This window comes from Nymphaea colorata, chromosome 3 (genome assembly GCF_008831285.2).
Source record: "Nymphaea colorata isolate Beijing-Zhang1983 chromosome 3, ASM883128v2, whole genome shotgun sequence".
NCBI lineage: Eukaryota > Viridiplantae > Streptophyta > Magnoliopsida > Nymphaeales > Nymphaeaceae > Nymphaea > Nymphaea colorata.
In genome coordinates, this window is record NC_045140.1 from 26,529,215 (window position 1) to 26,539,378 (window position 10,164).

The following is a 10,164-nucleotide window of genomic DNA, read 5'->3' on the forward strand; positions in this document are numbered from 1 at the left end:
CATGTCAAATGGTCATAATTTTAATTTTATGGAAAGGAAAACGGAAGCCAAAGCCGGTACATGTACGAACAAACTTGAAATTAAGCAGGCAAAAACGTGAAGCTATCTTGGGCTGGCGTGGGCAGGCGCCCACGCCAGCCCCACGCTGGCTCCACTACTGCCTGAAACTAAAGCTCGACTAGTTTAAGCTTGTGTCACTGATTCATGACATGAAAATGACAAACATAAAAGAGTATTACAATTTGTAAAAAGTTACCAAGATGCCCCTGACATGAGCCCAGTGAAGCTTGTGTAACTCGGACTCGAGTTGTTAATAGTTCAAGTTTTAGCTCAAGCACGAGCTTGACTAGCTTATTAAAATGAATTGAGCTCCTCATTGAGCTCGCCCGATTGGGTCTATTCATATATCCTTAGGCAGCCACAATCTTAACGCAATATATCCAAAGACTGACTGGAGGTTCCAAACCAATTTATTCCAAAATGCACCATTTCTGTCTTCCAAACAAACCCTAGTTGGTCGTGTTTTTGCACCATAAAATCTGAATCTTGTTTTGCATGTTACGCATTTGATTCCAAATTTGACTCCAAATCCGATTAGTTAGATATGGCAATAGGGGCACCAAATATTTGGATGCTACCAAGTCAGATGAAAAAATCCATGGATCTAAGACCCTTCATGCAAATCCGGAAATCTTCTGTCCAAACTGTGAGTTGGATCTAGTTGAGATATTTGTCAAACACTGATCTGATTTTGACCCGACTCGTACGCCAAACTCGTTCCAATAGCATCAATTGGATTTGAGATCACAAGGACCAATATCATTTTCCTCCGATTTCAGACCCAAGGCAATTTTAAATGGGCCTCAAGACCAGATTAGGTTGAATTTGGATACCCCGATCAAGTGCGAGGCGAGGCGACCCTTTGAGTTTGTATTGGACCCGTAAAAACTCAGCCTAGGCCTCCTCTAGATGCAGCCCATAAGTTAAAACACATCCAACGCCATACTCTGGTTAGCTGTTACATTCAGACAGCATGTTTTGTACAACTCAAATTGTCTTATTGTCTAAGAACACTATTACAGTATCTCGAGCACTATTCCAAGCAATCATGTATATTAGATGGATTAAGACAATTGATTCCTACTGGATTCTTTATCGTCATGGCAGCAAGATCCACTATATTGTTTGTATTGCATCAAATATTTAGAACAATTAACAAAGACTAAATTTCAAAGACTTCCTGATTTGTTCTTATTTGCATAAGAGTGGGTTTATCTAGAACAGGGTTCAAGCTTATGGCAATATTATAATTGTTATTGTTATTATTATTATTATTTAATACAAGCGTCTCAATGATATAACAAGTTGGTCCACTGTGACCAGGTTTCTCGAACAGCCTAGAAGAGGGTGATAGCACCATCCAGGCTGTAATGTACTAGAAATAATGGCACAGGTCCCTCTTCTTTGTTCTTGAAAAGAAAAGCAAGAACAATGTTCACCAGAAAAAATCCAAGTGCTATTTTTCTCTTAAACATTTGGAAGTGAAAAAAGGATCTACATGAAAAAATGTTCTCTTTTTTCGACAAATAAAGAGTAATTTTACAAATGTCCGTGCGATTATATATGTATGGATTTGTGAAATTTAAAAGGACACAAAAAATTTTCCTTAGATCGACTTTTTCTTTATTTAACATGTTGTAAAAAAAAATTTCCTTTTAAAATATGGACCAATTAAAGTTACACACTAAGCCAATACCTTCAACATTATAGACGTAACTTTGGATTAACAATTGGTAGATGCATATATAAAACATAAAGCAGCTTAACAGGTCACAAGTTTAGATGCCCCCATCAATGAATCAGATTGTACACCTAGGCGACATTTATTGAATGCATGATGTGATCTTGTATCTTATATGCCAAAGCATGTCATGTTAGGAAAAAAGTACTTCATGTAAACAAGTTAAGTTGAGGATGTTCAAAGAATTTCTGCAAATGAACAGTGTAACAGGTTCACATGCAAATGAATGCGAGCCCGAAGTTAAGTGCACCTTTTGTGGTTAGGAAGAACTTGTAGTGTTTTATAATTGTTCTATTCGTGGTTCAGAATTAGAGTCTTTTCTAATGACAGAGCCAAATTGAGGGATGAAGAAGGAAGAGCCTGTTCTAAGTAATCCGCTAAGTAGAAGTTGACCTATAAACTCAGATTTTAGATCCACAGGTTTTGCTCCTTCTCATTTGACACTGGGTTAGTGCACCAGTATGGCTAATAATGAAATTACCCCCAGTTATTGGACAAAGAAAAGATTTTATAAGGATAAAAAAAAACTAAAAAAAAAAGTGAAAAAGACAGAAAAAGGTACTTTTTAAATAATTACCAAAATGTCCTCCTTTTCGTTTTGGTGTATATAGGTTGCATGCACCTAACGGCATACACAACTCGCTCTCTTGTCAAGCGCTATCGATTTCAACCACATGCATTCAGTAGCAGAGCCAAAAATTTCTGGTTAAGAGGCACTAATATTGAAATTGTTAAGCTTTAAGCACACCCATATATAAAAAAGATATAAAAATAATGTGGCATCAACAGCGGAAATACATGGGGACTGGTGTGGGCCACTGCCCACAGCAGCCCATTACAATTTTCATTGAAAAACTTCAAATCATAATGTGATTAACTCAAGAATTTATATGGGGGTGCCTACACTACTTGAGTGCCCTTCAGCCAGAAAATCCTGACTTCTGCCGCTGGGCATCAATGTGTAAATAAAGCATTTTTCATGGGTTGGTATGGGAAATTGTCACACCAGCCAATCCCTGCCTCAGCCACTACATGCACTAAAAAGTTGTATCAGCTTCTAACTGCACCTTTTCCTTGCTCTTTCTTTTCTTTTATTTTCTTTCAACAGACTTTGATAGCCCAATCGAATTGGTTTAGCTGGTTGGGTTAGTGGCTGCGAGTGACCAGTCTTCCAGTTCGACTCCTGTAAGCATCAAGCTGAGGTGAGGGAACTAGTTTCAGGGTTTTATGTCACTGGGAAGCGACAAAGTTCCTCAACCCAGGTTAGGTCACTTTTAGGGAGCACTCAATTATCAAATAGAGAAATCTTTCTAAAATGTATTTTCTGTTTTTTAAAGGAAATTGTGGAGCTTTTCCAAATATGAAAGTTCCCCTCAGCGGCGAAGCCGCCTTATAGCTGGTGTGGGCAATTGCCCACACCAGCCCACAAATTTTACCTTATTTACATATGAAAACATAGTTGATTTTAATTTCTGGCTCCGCCACTGGTTCCGGTCTTCTTAGGCTGCAGGGTGGCTTTCACATGAAAGCTGGCATGATGTCATGCACCTATTTATGTGAGACTCCATGGCACTTTTTATACGCGCGCTATTGTTCTCCCTGGATGGGAAAGAGGCACCTCTGGTCATGTGGAGGAACAGCTTGACACTGCAGCCAAAACAAACGCCAACTTATGATTCCCAGCAGATACAAGGCAAGAAAAGCGTGAACTTGAAATAAGAAAAGCTGTAATTTCCACAAATGATTCGAAGAGAACAATTTTTCAATGAGAATACTTACAGAAATCCTTAGTTTGAATCATATGCAAGGGAAAACGTTTCCTTGAACTGAAATTAAAAAAAGAAACAAGATCGAGGAAAGCTGAAAAAGAATTTTTCCATCAAAAGACTAAAGAGAATGACCCATGTAAGCGAGATTCCCTTAAATGTTGGGTACAATATATTTTCCTTGCTGTATTTATTGTTAAACTGAACTTAGAAAATTACTAATTTCATAAAAAATTATATGCATTTGAAATGAAAATATAAGCCAAATGAATTGAAATCATATCATCATATTGTGTATCATAGAAAGATGCCAAACACCACCAACCAACCTTCATCCTGATACTGCACTCCGCGCTATATAATATATGAACATAATGCTCATAGAAATCGAATTGTGACACATCTTTTTTGCGCTACCAACCTAATCTATGATATGCTTCTTAGGAGGTAACTGGCAATGGAAACATCAAACCATTGTTTAAATTTGCTCAGAAGTTTAAAATGCAGATTTATCTACGCCAATCTTTGAGGTAAATTCATAATTGAACAGTTTGTTGCTGTTTTCGTTGCGGAACGACTTCTTAAGATACCACATTTTGTGTCATGAAAACAACTTAAATTGCACATGCAAGTGATCATTCCCAGTTGTCACTGTACTATTGAAATACAACCGACAACTGAAATGAAACCCTTGTGGTTGAGCGACATAAAAAGGCGAAACCCATATGCGTTTGTAATAAATTGGGGCTAGATAGTTTTCCCCAAGCAAACGTTCTTAAAATTGGTTAATATATGTCCACTCTAAGTCTCACCAGGCGTGTCCTGGACCCCTTGATGTATGACTAGAAGAGGTGGTCAATTCCCGAAGGAAAATTCTCAATAACAATAATTGGAAGAGATGATCAGATCTTCCATCTCCATCTACTTCCACCGCCTCTCTCTTGTCACGTCTATTTGAACCCCAGCTTACCTGTTATTTCCGCAAAGGAATCTCTGGAATTTGCTCGTAAAGCTTTGGAATTTCTTCCAACCTTTTACTTTTGTCATCTTCTTCTACTTGGTCGCAGAGCCAAGGAAAAATTAGCCTAAGGAGCACTTATCCAGAAAACTCCCATGTCCAAAGGAGCATTCGTACATATAAAAGAGAAAATATTCGAAAATGTCAATGTAAAAATATATAAACTTTGAGGGGCTTGTGTGTGGGCAGCTGCCAACACATGTGCTTTGCCTTTACTTATCACCAGTCTTGATTTATTGGTCTAATTTACTTGCATATTGTCGAATTCATTATTTTGATAGGAAAGTTGTGTGTGTATTCTATGTGCATGCATGAACACACACACCCAGGGGGGGGCCTAGGCCATGGCCCCACCCCCAAGCAAATGAAAAAAAAAATATAGTATAAAAATTGATTTTTTTTTTTTTGAATGTAAGTTCAGTTTTTAGACCTACTCAAATCCAACTCAATAAACCCAACTCCCATTTGACCTGTCTTGAAAAAAAATACTGACTCTGCCCCTGCACACATGTATATATCATAATGATGCAGGTCCTCTTTGACATTTCACTCGAACTCAAGTCCGCACATCTTATCAGCGGATGCATGCTCGAGGTATGCACCAAAAAGAGGGTAGGGGTATTTTTAAATTTTTTTATAAAATAATGATTATTTTAGACTTTTTCACTTTTTTACAATCTTTCTTCACTCTTTTTACCCTTTAAAAAAAAAGTTTCTTTTGGATTTTAATGAAATCATTTTGATCGTTATACATTTTTGTACATAATCATTTGATCATTATATATATACGTTTGTGCATAATCATTTGGATCATTATACATTTTTGTGCATAAATTTTAATGCACACGAGTGTGCACAAAACCAGTGGCCCATATGAACCCGTTCAAGAATCATTCTGTGCCGCCCAGCGGGCACGTGCGAACGAGGGATGAGAACGCATCGGTGTTTTGGCAAATTCCTGGAACCGAACGGCAACTATGCCGTGGAATGGAGCATCCATCGCTTGCAGGGAAGGCAACGGTGGCTTGTTCTGACAGCACGTCCCTTTCTTGTGAATGCCAAAACAAGACGTTCTCCAACGACGCAAACGTCTTCTAAGTCACATCTTTGATGAGCTAAATAACTTTTCTGGTGCAAAGGAGTTAATCAGTTAATGTTGAAGTACAAACACGCTATCGAGCACCCATATTAAACTTCACTCTCCATTCGCTTACGTCAAATTTAGGGGTCAAAATGCCAAAGGTCTATTTATCTACTAAAGTTTCACTTTATATGTATTATTTAATGACAAAAATATTCTCAAGACACATTAAAAAAAACTTTTTAATAATAAAAAAAAAGATTAGAAATGTCATTTAAAAAAAATTACCAAAATGTCCGATCTGCTCTTATGGGGTATATAAGTTGTATGACAGTCGAAAAAGACAAGGTATAGAAATTGATTTTTAAAGGGTGTAACATAATTGATTGGGCAGACGGCACATCAAGCAATATCTCGTCAGTTCTAGAACGTGGACACAATGTAACCCTTTTTTGGCTTGAGCTTTAGGAGCATTTGCAGGAAGCCAGCGTAGCCTAGGTGCCGTTTGATCCATGGTGTGGTATTCCCTTATTTTCTTCTTTCTTGAATCCTTTTATTGCATGGGTTAAGGTCTTTTTGTTGACGATACATGTTATCCCTAAATACATAAAAAAGTCATACTCTTATTGGATTCGGCACCAAAAATGCAAAAATAAAAGTCCTCCATCCTGAAGCCCGGCCCCTTTATGCCCACTGCTCCATGTGGTGCGGCCACCACCAGCAGGAACAAGCCAAAAGAGAGAGCCTAGGATTCTCATCTCCAGCATCAATGTGATTGGTCACCATTAGATAAGACGCCCAGGTGCGTTGCAGCAGCAAGGATCATGTCATGGATCTGCTGCCTCCTTCACCTCCATCTCTCTCCTTTTCCCTGCAGCAGGCAGAATATTCATCCCTGGCACATGGGGCCTCTCTTTCTTGTAGCGCAACTGTGCCGAGCAAAGTGGCATGTTGTGGGTGTGTCTCTTGTTCGATTCTTATTTGATTCAAGATAGTGCAACGTTCTGCTAGCATGAGGAGACATTGAGTTGGGTTGATCTTGTGTAGCACAATTGTGCGGGTACGATGGCCGTTGCAAGTATGTCCTTTGTTCAATTTAAAAGCTAAGATTGAGGGGTCTTTCGGTGAGTGTTTTATAAATCTATCTTAATCATATATTAGAATGTACTTATTAAACACTAAACTAAGTATCTATGAATATAGATCAAACTTTTAAATAAATTAATAAAATATTTACAAAGTGTTTTATTTACGAAACAAGGAGCTAAGTGAAAGGGTCTTGTCCCTTCTTATATGTCTCTCTCTCTCTGTGAATATGCGCTGAAAAAAATGAAGAAAATAGTACTGCTCCCCAACTGTTCGACTAAATGTCTTGTCGTCTTCCATTGATTGCCATCGCAAACCAGTTGACCCCTCTGGGCAACCGAGCGCCTCGAGGGCCTAAAGCGCACCAACATTCCGATTTATTAAAGTGACAAGGCATGGGTGGCTTCGCCTAGGATTCTACCTCCATAATTGAGCTGCGCCATTCTTAAAGGCAATGTTGCTGAGTGTCTCGAAGTGGAGCACATGCCTGTTCAAGACGACGCGACATCCTCACACATGGCCTGCTGCTCCATGGAACTCGCTATGTATAAAGTTCTCATCGTTTGTCACCAGCAGCTTTCGTTATATTGTTGTTTCCGTGCGTTTTCCTTTTCCTTCATCGGGTTCTTTTTTTGGGTTCTATTTTATATTTCTTTTTGGTCACTGAACCATGCACACGTCATCTTCTGCTATTTTTTTTAAGGCCCCACTGGTGGAAGTCCTTCGTGCTGTCACATTTTATATTTCTAATGCTTTGATGAGCGAAGAAAAGAGATCTTTGCTAAAGTCTTGATAAATTCAAAACATTTTTTATGCTTTTGCCAAGATTGGTAGTTTGTACATTATTATATTTGAGTTCTATAATTTGTTTTTTCAAAAATTAAATGGTGACTCTAATTTTTATAGTTATTCAGCCATCTAATTAAGACTAGCTGATCTAGTTTGGTGAACGGTTAAAAAAAAAAAATCTTTTTTTTCATATTTTATCTCAGCATTCCATTTGCATTATATATATATAGCTCCATTTTTTTTCATGGAACACATTTTAGGAGCCAAATTTTCATGGAAAGCGTCAAATATTGAATAGTAAAGTTAATTTGACGCATATAAAATTTCATTTGACCGCCTACCGGAAATTCTGTGTTTTCTCCCACTCACATACTGCAGCTGCCATGTGCATGACCCCTTCTTTGACCTTTAATTGAAAAGTTGAGTGTTGAAATGTTCTTAACGTGCGAGCACTTGTTCAGATATTTTATTCATGATTTCTGAGGACAAATAAATAAAACAGGCAATCCACGATATTTTATTGAGATTACGAAGTTGAATCTCAATCACTAGACTTACTGTCTGCCCAGCACTTGCAGCGATGCTAACTATTAACATCTTTTCTGAATGACACAACGCGATTAATTTATCTCGAGATAAATAATCCCTTCATTCTAACTTTCAATCAATGACTTAAATTGAGTGTAGGTCTCACGTGATGTTGAAATTTAACAGTACATGGATAACGTTTCATGTGTATCAACCAATCTTGGACAAAGATGAATTTTCCTTCCATCTCAAGGAAAGGAGCAGACGACAAAGCCTAGAACAGTAGTCCCGAACCTACTCTACCTCACTGTTATGGCCTCGACTACGGCTCCTTCCGTGTCCTATTCCTTCAATCAAGCTTTTTCCGTCATATGTTCGTCTACAATATCAGCCCATAAAATATTCATATATATATATATATATATATATATATATATATATATAAAGCTTTGACCTTAATAAAGGGCAACTGTGTATGGTAAAGAGCATTTTATAGCCTTGGATTTGAGATCCTTAGAAGGATTTTAGATTAGACTCTCTCCCCTCCGATCTTCAATCCTACATTTTTTCAATTCAATCCTACATTTTTTCAATGCAAAGAAGTAAATTTTAATTATGGATCTTAGGACTGACCTAAGATTTTTAGTTTGTTGAGCTATAGATTTTACAGAAACAGAAAGAGATTTTAAAATATCATCTTGAGTTCAGATCAATATCTAACTGTATCCACTCTAGTTGCATCCATACGGCCAGTGGAGAACGGGTCAGATCTCATATGAAGGATCTGTGTTATCCACTTCAATGAGTTTCATTTTCGACCTAACCTCAAGGAATTTATTTGCTCCAAACCCGAACCGTTTGCGTTTCTATACGCTTCCTTCTTTATTAGAAACAAAAGGCACCCGGTATAGTGGAACCTGCAAACCAGGTTATACTGTGCATGATTTTTCGTGCATTAGTATGATTATTGACTAAAATATCTTTAGTTTACATTGAAAAAGAATACTTTTGGTAAAGACAAAGTTGAAAATAAAAAACAGTAAAAAGATTACCAAAGACATCTTTTTTAATAAATTACTAAAATATCTTTCCTTCATTTACTGGGGCACGGTGCACCCAGCGCACATAACTTTCTCTCTCCGATCTGACTAAACACAGCCCATTAACCAGACATCCTTCAAAGATTGAGGTGGGATTTGCTTTACAACTCCAGAGATATGTTCCCATTTAAAGTGACCGTGAAATCTCCAAGATCCTAAAGATTTTCCCATTTTTCAATTCGGTTGAGTGGGCGCACTTTTTAGTGAGATACCACAAAAAATGTCCTCCTTGCCAGTTTCATTTGGATCCGATCTAATATACTAATTCACATCAGTTGTATATGCATTTAAAGACATCTGGGGATCAGACTCGAATCAGATATACTCTTAACTATATTTGTTTTTTTCTATATTCATATATTTGGGTTCGAATATAAAAGAAAAAATGTCATACATGAATCGGAATCCAAAATCTGATTTCATAATCTGGATTTGATCTGTATTGTTTTTACATTTATATCCAAATCTGAATTTTGAACAAGCCTCCCACTTTTCAAAATGTAAGAGTGTCAGATATCAGATTATTTGTTTAAAACTAAATTTGATCTGAATTAGAATCAAATTATATATATATGTGCTTGAATTTCATTTCTTATATCTAACGTTGATCATATTTGTTAACTGGGTATGATTTTCTTTTCCACATTTGATTTTTTCGAAATGGTTTAGTCGGATATTCAACCTAAATAGGATATATTGACATCGCTACATGAGTTATCTGATTTTTTTTTTCCAGACACGATACAAAGTTGTTTTACTTTGGATGTAGTTCCTATTTCGATCAACCCGATTCATTTACTCGTTTTTTTTTTTCTTTCTCTGGATGCAGTATTGCCAAATATATTCTGGATCCAGGTTCAAAACGAGCCTGTCTCGTGAGATCAGGCACCGTTGATCAGGCCTTAGCCTCCCAGCTTTTTCTAGACGCAATGTGATCTAATGTGCCAAATTGCAATCATGGGACAGGTTGGATTTGGAGCAGGTTGGACTGGATC